Source organism: Giraffa tippelskirchi, chromosome 2, assembly GCF_054371585.1.
Source record: "Giraffa tippelskirchi isolate mGirTip1 chromosome 2, T2T-mGirTip1v1.2.pri, whole genome shotgun sequence".
Classification (NCBI taxonomy): Eukaryota; Metazoa; Chordata; class Mammalia; order Artiodactyla; family Giraffidae; genus Giraffa; species Giraffa tippelskirchi.
Window position 1 is genome coordinate 94,706,518 of NC_137276.1, and position 7,651 is coordinate 94,714,168.

General features: G+C 46.2%; 1 long non-coding RNA gene across 1 annotated transcript in view; it reads right to left on the reverse strand.

Moving 5' to 3' along the window:
• The window catches only part of LOC145539833 (uncharacterized), a 386,573-nt gene that overhangs the window by 246,444 nt on the left and 132,478 nt on the right, over positions 1-7,651 (reverse strand). The window lies entirely within an intron of this gene.

Here is a 7,651-nt window from a genome sequence, read left to right on the forward strand (position 1 = left end):
GGGCAAATGAGTCACCTTGCTGCCCACAGCACTGCACCGGAATGTCTGTTGCTCCTGGGCAGGCTGGCCACGCCCAGGGCCTGTTACCATGACTGCATGTCTCTCCTTTCCCTCATGATGACACCACTTAAACTTCTCAGTGCTCCCCGTTTCCTACATGATAGAAGCCAAGTAACTTACTGCAGCATCGAAGGCTCCCCACGGCCTGGCCCCATTTGTCTCCCCAACATCTTCTTCTGCTATGGCAGACCATGCCATCCCTCTCCCACCTGCTCCCCGCTAGTCATGCTGTAGCCACATGATGCTCCCCCACTTTCCTCGAAGACGCCAAGCTTTCCTACACCTCCCTGATTTTGTACATGCTGTTCCCTCTTGGGAGTGATCCATTTGCCCTCAGTCAAGCGGACGTCTGCTTACTTGTCCTCTAAGACTTCATCCCTGTGCTCCACCACCATCTTGTCCTTGAGGGCATCTCGTACAAGCCTCCACTTGTTACATTTCTGTCTCCCCCTGGACTTACCTTCCTTGGGGTCATGTCTGGCTCATGGCAGTGTCCTCAGCATCCAGCCCAGTTCCAGGAGCCTAAAAGGTACCCGGTGTTTGCTGAAAGGATCCATCCCTTGCGGTTTTGACCTGTTCCCCCCTGCCGTGTTCTCTCAGCGAGTGTCCACTGTGTGTCCAGTTCCTGACCAGGTGTTGGACTAGCCACAGAGCACTGACAGTCTCGCTGAGGGAGCGAAAGCAGGCACACACACATGTGCACACATGATCTCCCAGAAATCAAAGCCCTGTCCACCAGAGGCAGCATGACACCAACACCTCTGGGAGAGCTCAGGGCGCCCAGAATTCATGGAAGAGATCACAGTGAAACTGGGACATGGGAACTTTGATGGGTGAGGAAGAGGAAAAGGCTTTGGGGGCCAAGAATCTGCGTGAGCGAGGCTTGGCTGTGAGGACACATAAGGCCAAGCCACCAGCCCAAGAAGGTGACTCAAGAGGAAATGAATATAGGGCTGGGAAAAGATGCTGAAGTCAGATGGTCAAGGGCCTCGAATGACAAGGACAAGAAGGAAGCTAGAATTTATTGAGGGCGAGAAGGCCAGGTTCCTCAAAACTATCCTATGAGGTAAAGGTTCAGAGACATTAAGCGACTTGCCCGAGATAATGCAGCTAGGAAATGGTAGGCCTGGGATTCAAAACCAGTCTGACTCTAAAATCCACCAACTCAAAACTAAAAACAGAGCTACTATATGATCCAGCAATCCCACTGCTGGGCATATATTCAGAGAAAACCTGGTTCAAAAAGATACATGCAGCCCAGTGCTCATTGCAACACTGTTTACAATAGCCAAGACATGGAAGCCACCTAAATATCCATCAAGAGAAGAGTAGATAAAGAAGATGTAGTACATATATAAAATGGAATATTACTCAGCCATAAAAAATAATGTCATTTGCAGCAACGTGGATGAACCTAAAGATTATCATACTAAGTAAAGTAAGTCAGACAGAGAAAGACAAATATATGATATCCCTTATATGTGGAATCTAAAAAGTATGATACAAATAAATTTATTTACAAAACAGAATCAGACTCACATAGGAAACAAACTTATGGTTACCAAAGGGGAAATGTGGGAGGCAGGGGAGGGATAAATTGGGAGTTTGGGATTGACATATACACACCACTATACGTAAAATAGATAATCAATGAGGACCTACTGTTTAACACAGGGAACTCTGCTCAATATTCTGTAATAACCTAAATGGAAAAAAAATTTTTAAAGAATAGATAGATATATGTGAAACTGAACCACTTTCCTGTACACCTGAAACTAACACAACATGTTAATCAACTACACTACAATATAAAAAATTGTTTTAAAATAAGATAATACCCATCTCTTCATTCCACTGGACTCTTATCAGTCAGAAGGCAGAGGGCAAGGTGGAGCAGGAAGGGAGGTTATGGATGAGATGGGTCTTTACAAAGATTATGATAATGCTATTTGGACTGTGTTCTCTGTCCCTGAATCAATGAGCTCCTGGCCTATTTCTTTTGTTGGAAGCAAAACCCCCTATGAGCCACCTAAAATGTGTGTTTACCTCCGCTGCTTCTAAGGAGACAGGACAAAGACCCAGGCCTTGAGACTGGCCCTGGACTGAACAGGTGACTGTAGCCCACCCTACCCCAGGGAGCCTCCCCGTCAATGCCTCCCCACCTCCTGGTCAGCACGGCTGGTTCTGTGTTCATTCTCAGGGAAGTCCTCGGAGGACAGGTCACAGGCTGCCTGAAAATCAATGTGTTTGACCAGTTGCTTCCCTTTCATCTTTTCATTGTATAATTCTGCCCCCCGAAGGCAAAACCAATGGTCTGGCAAGATTTGTTCTTTTTAAATCTGGCCGGAGCCTCACTAAAGTCCATTAATCTTTAACTTTTTATAGATTTTTCTGCTTAGAATATATGCTCTGTGCTTGCATTTCATGTGGGGATTCAAGGTCTGCTTCCATGTTGATGATGACTCTGAAGACTCATGTTCTCTCCGGGGTTTTGTTCTGTGCGCTTATTTGTCAGTGCCAGCATGCCAAGAACCCCATCGATCTCTGCCTCATTCAGGAGACAACCAGTGGCTAAGACCCCGGGCCTCAGGTCACACAGAGCCAGACACAAAACCAGTCCCAGCCCTGCCATTCTACCTGTTCAACCTTGAGCAAGTCACATGCATCTCTAGGGCTCGTTGAAAATGAAGACCCAAGGGAGTCATACCTCACCCGGGGTTGTATAATCACCACAAAGCCCATATACAGCCGTAACAATTACTGTTGAAGAGTCCTTGACTCTGCAAGGACACCCGCTCCTTACCCCTATCCCTTACCTTTTTTCCAGTCTCCCCTTTTCTTCTAAGAATAACTGCTAGCTCTTTCTCTGTCTACTAAGTCAGCCTTTCAATGCCACCTCTAATTCTCCCTTCTAACCAGCATCTCTGATTAACCTCATAAGAAGGTCCAGGGTAAAGTACGCAGAATCATGGTCCTCTGTAAAAAAGACAAGGAGATGGGAAAAAGTTTGATATGTACAATGCAGTTTTTTCAAATTTATTACTGGCCAAAAGTATATTTAAAGAGTATCATCATGTATATATATATATATGTAAAACTGAATCACTCTGCCATACAGCAGAAATTAACACAACACTGTAAGTCAACTATACTTCCATTTTAAAAAGAGTATCATCAAAGTGAAAACAAAAAATTTATAAATCTTTTGTTAAATCTCAAATCAACAAGGCCGAGCACACCTAGTACTTGCAAAAGACAGCTTAAGAGAAGTGATTTAAAAACAACAACACTGGCCACCTCTCCCCAGACACTGGCCAAATAAGCCTACTGAAACAATAGCAAACACCATGTGGGTCAAGAATCTGCCTACACCTATTTTCTGTCTAAAAGTTGGCAAAGACTGCTGTTAGTTGCCGAACTTCACAGATAAGCTGTGCCACCCCCCACATTAGACCTTTTGTGGGCATGTCCTAGGGGAGGTATGCTGACTGGCCACCAGTAGACAGAAATCATATGGACCCTTTTCCCACCTTTTGGTGACTCTGGTTTAACCTAATTGCTAATGACAAATCATCTAAAAATTCCTTTACTAACTGCTTCTGACCAAAACCATTCCCACTTCACTGTCTTGATACTGCGAGGCATGGAACCTTGACATCTCTAAGTCTTTCCACCCACCATATCTCCCATTGCATAAAATGGCCACTTAAAGACCAAAATCAGACTGGAACTTAAAGGCTGACTTCTGCTTTCCTACCAGTTACGTCTCTATTTTAGATGCTATCTTTCAGCCAAACTAGTACTCTGGAGGACCATCCGGTCAGACATCTGTGAAAGTGAAAGCATTAGTCGCTCAGTCATGTCTGACTCTGTGAGACCCCATGGACTGTATCCCACCAGGCTCCTCTGTCCATGGAATTCTCCAGGCAAGAATATGGAGTGGGTAGCTGTTCCTTCCTCCAGGGGATCTTACTGATCCAGGGATTGAACCCAGGTCTCCTGCATTGCAGGTGGAGTCTTTACCATCTGAGCCACCAGAGTGGCTGAGGGACATATGAAAGGAATGATTTCAATAAGCCCAGAATCTTGCATCTTTTATATATACAAAAGTGCTAAATTCATTAAATTGAGATGCCTGCTTTACTTTAATTAACAGTAATGTTTTGATGTTCTAACTACCTGGTCTTTCTTGCAAAAACTCCTATAAATCCTGGCTCCTCCCTTACCTCTTTGGAAAAGTTGCATAAAACTGTCTGGGAGGCTGTGTCCTGGGCTTAAAAGACCGCAGTTCTGTCCACTGAAAACATAATTAATTCTTAACCTGTGCATTTTTTTTTTTTTTTTTTAGTCAACACAGTTTATGGGTAATCCCCTCCACATGACATCTATGCCTGCCCCACAGAAATCACAGGATTCCACAGGACCTAGATTTCATTTTCTAGGAATCATTTTCCTTGCAAATATATGGCTGTGGGGTTGGATCCCCAGGTTGGAAAGATCCCCTGGAGGAGGGCATGGCAACCCACTCCAGTATTCTTGCCTAGAGAATCTCATGGATGGAGGAGCCTGGCGGGCTACAATCCATAGGGATTGCACAGAGTCGGACATGACTGAAGTAACTTAGCTGCTTATACAGAGCCTCCAGATTAGACAGTTGGGACCCAGGTATCTTTGCAGAAGGATGTTAGGCTGGGGAGGTGGGCTGAGGTAGATAAGTAAAGCTGTCCTTCACAAAACTACCACAACCAACATCTCCTCATTGAATGTCCTGGATCTACCCACTGGACCAACGTCCTCACTGTGGGCAAACAAACTGAAATGAAAATTAAGAGATAAGTAAGCACTTTGTGGGTATTTGATAATATTAAGAAATTAATGTTGTTGGTTATTAGCTGTGATAATGAGGCTGTGGTTTTTTTTTAAGTCTATCTTTTAGAGATACTTCTTGAAATGTTTCCAGATGATGCAATATGATGTCTGGTATTTGACTCAAGGTAATTTTGGAAAATGGGGAGTGGGCGGGGATATAGATGAAACCCGATCAGCCATGGGTTAATAACTGTTGAAGCTGGTGATGGATCCGTGGGAGGTCTATGTACAATTATTTCTCTGTTTATGGAAGTTTAAATGTAGCCATAATAAAATAGTTAAGAAAGCAAAAAAAAAAAAAAAACAGTGAGAGGAAAGAAAGGAAGGAAGAAGGAGTTGGGGAGGGGGAAAGGAGGGGAAAGAAATGAAGAAGCACTTCCCATGCAGTGTATATCACAATCTGTAGAAACAACTGTTATGTGTCGATGAAAAGTAACTGACCCACTCTGCAGAACCATTTTCTGGACAGAAATAAATCCCCGGGCCACATCCCCAAAGTGGGTTTAAGATTCTGGGGCTTGTAGAACTGGTGTTTCATTTGCATATCTGCATATTCATGGATGCATTAAAGAGGACTATACTGAGCAGACCTCGGTGGCCCTCAGCCCCTGTGGCCTCTTGACAAGACCTCTCACTTCGGAACACGGTGGACACAGGGAGACAGCTTTGTTGGGCCACCCTTATCCTTTCAGACATTAACCTCACAGATGGCTCGGTGGTAGCTCGGAGACTGGAGTGAGGTGGTTCTCTGCAACATAATTCCAGACACATATCTGAACACAGGAAGGGAGATTTTACAAGTCTCTAAAATAAAAGGAGCTCTTGAGAAGAGAAACAAGGATGAAGGAGGATTTCTTTATCAGCAAAAAGCAGAAGTATGAGCCACCTGTCCCTTCCTAGGAGACTCGGTCTGGGATCGCGAGACCCGGCAAAGAGGACGGACACTGGAAGGCACCTCCCGCCCCAGCTCTTGTGAGGAGCATCTCTGGAGGAGGGACAGGACTCAGGGTCTGTCCCAGTGCTCTCTGCTCCAACCCCACTGCCCTCCAGAAGCTCTGCTGCCCCATGGCTGGATACACCGGGCCAGTTGCTTGACCATTCAGTGAAATGGGACAGGATTTCCCGCCTCACACGGAGATTGTAAGGATCATGGGAAATCGAGGTATTGATTCATGGCAATGGTTCTCTGAGCTCTGATTTATCTCCACGGAGCTCATGATTTATCCCCATTTACCTTCTCGTCCTCCTGGGAGGAGACACAGCAGGGCAGGCATATACTTAGGCACTAGGAGACTAAACAAAGGCAGATAGGAACCAGGAAAAAGCAGGCCGAATTAAGTGCCATGTGCCCAGCCAGCCAGCTCAGAAGACTGAGGCTAGGTGAACAGGAGATGTCTAAAGTAGCCAGGGGAAGGAGGAGTGGCCAGATCTTGGTTCTTGGGGATGAACAGCAGAGGACCCACTGGAAGGGTCGGGGAGGGGCAGATCTCTGCCTGGAGCATGAAGGGACCACTCTGAGCATGCAAAGAACCAGCAATAACTTGGCCCTTTTTATGTGCCAGGCACTGTGCTGGACATTTGGCATAAACATCTCGGGAGACTCAGCACAAAGGTGGGGGAGGGTGAGAAATCCACCTGCCTGAGATGGATGATGTAGGGAGCAGGGAGAAGACTTTAAACCTGTCAAAGGTGACCAAGGAACAGTCAGTTCACTGCTTAAGCCTTTGGCTGATCCTCTGTTCTAGTGAGTCAGGCTGGGCAGGGCAGGGACAGGCTGCCCCACAGTCCCTGAGATGAGCTCCAGGCTGGCCAGGGAGGGATGCAGAGCCAAGGCCTGTGTGAACAACTGATGGTGTGAGCATCCCAGTACAGCTGAGAAGAGATGGGAAATAGGTCTGATGAGGGCTACAACTGTCCACAGCACTGGCCTCAGCCAGAGGTGACTTTGCTCCCCCTGCACCCCCCAGCCTGGGGCATTTGGCAATGTCTGGAAACATCTTTGGGAGGTGTCAACTGAGATCTAGTCTGTAGATGCCAGGGATGCAGCCTAACATCCTACAATACATAAGAACCCTCCCTCCACCAAAGAATGACATGGTCCAAACTGGTGACAGCGTCAAGGTTAAGAAACCCTGGTGTTGGACTTCCCTGGTGGTCCAGTGGCTATGAATCCACCTGCCAATGCCTGGGACACAGCGTCAGTCCCTGGTCTGGAAAGACCCTACGGAGCAACTAAGCCCAAGCACCGTAACTACTGAGCCTGCGCTCTAGAGCCACCACAGTGAGAAGCCTGTGCATTGCAACAAAGAGAGGCTAAAATCCAAGCCACTGCCTGGAATGAAGGTACCCCTACCCTGAGGAAGAGGCATATTTTTGTAACTCAGCCAGATGCAGTGTGAGGACTTACATGAGCCTGGGGATGGGGGACAAAGGGGAGGTGCCTGGGAATTTGGAGCCACAGTCATATTCGAGTGGGAGGAGAATGTACCTGCTGTCACCCAGACTGCGAGTTGTACAAAAAGCAATTTAAAAGAGATATTTAGTCTTTAATAGAGGGTCAAAAAGTCAACCCACATGATTATGTCATCTTCTTGCTGGCAAAGACAGAGGTTTTAAAGCATGATGACATACCTGCCAGGTGAGAAATGAGATGAGCTCAAAGATCTTCACTGCAGTACTGTTTCGAACAGTACAAGATCAGAAAATAATATTCCCATAAATG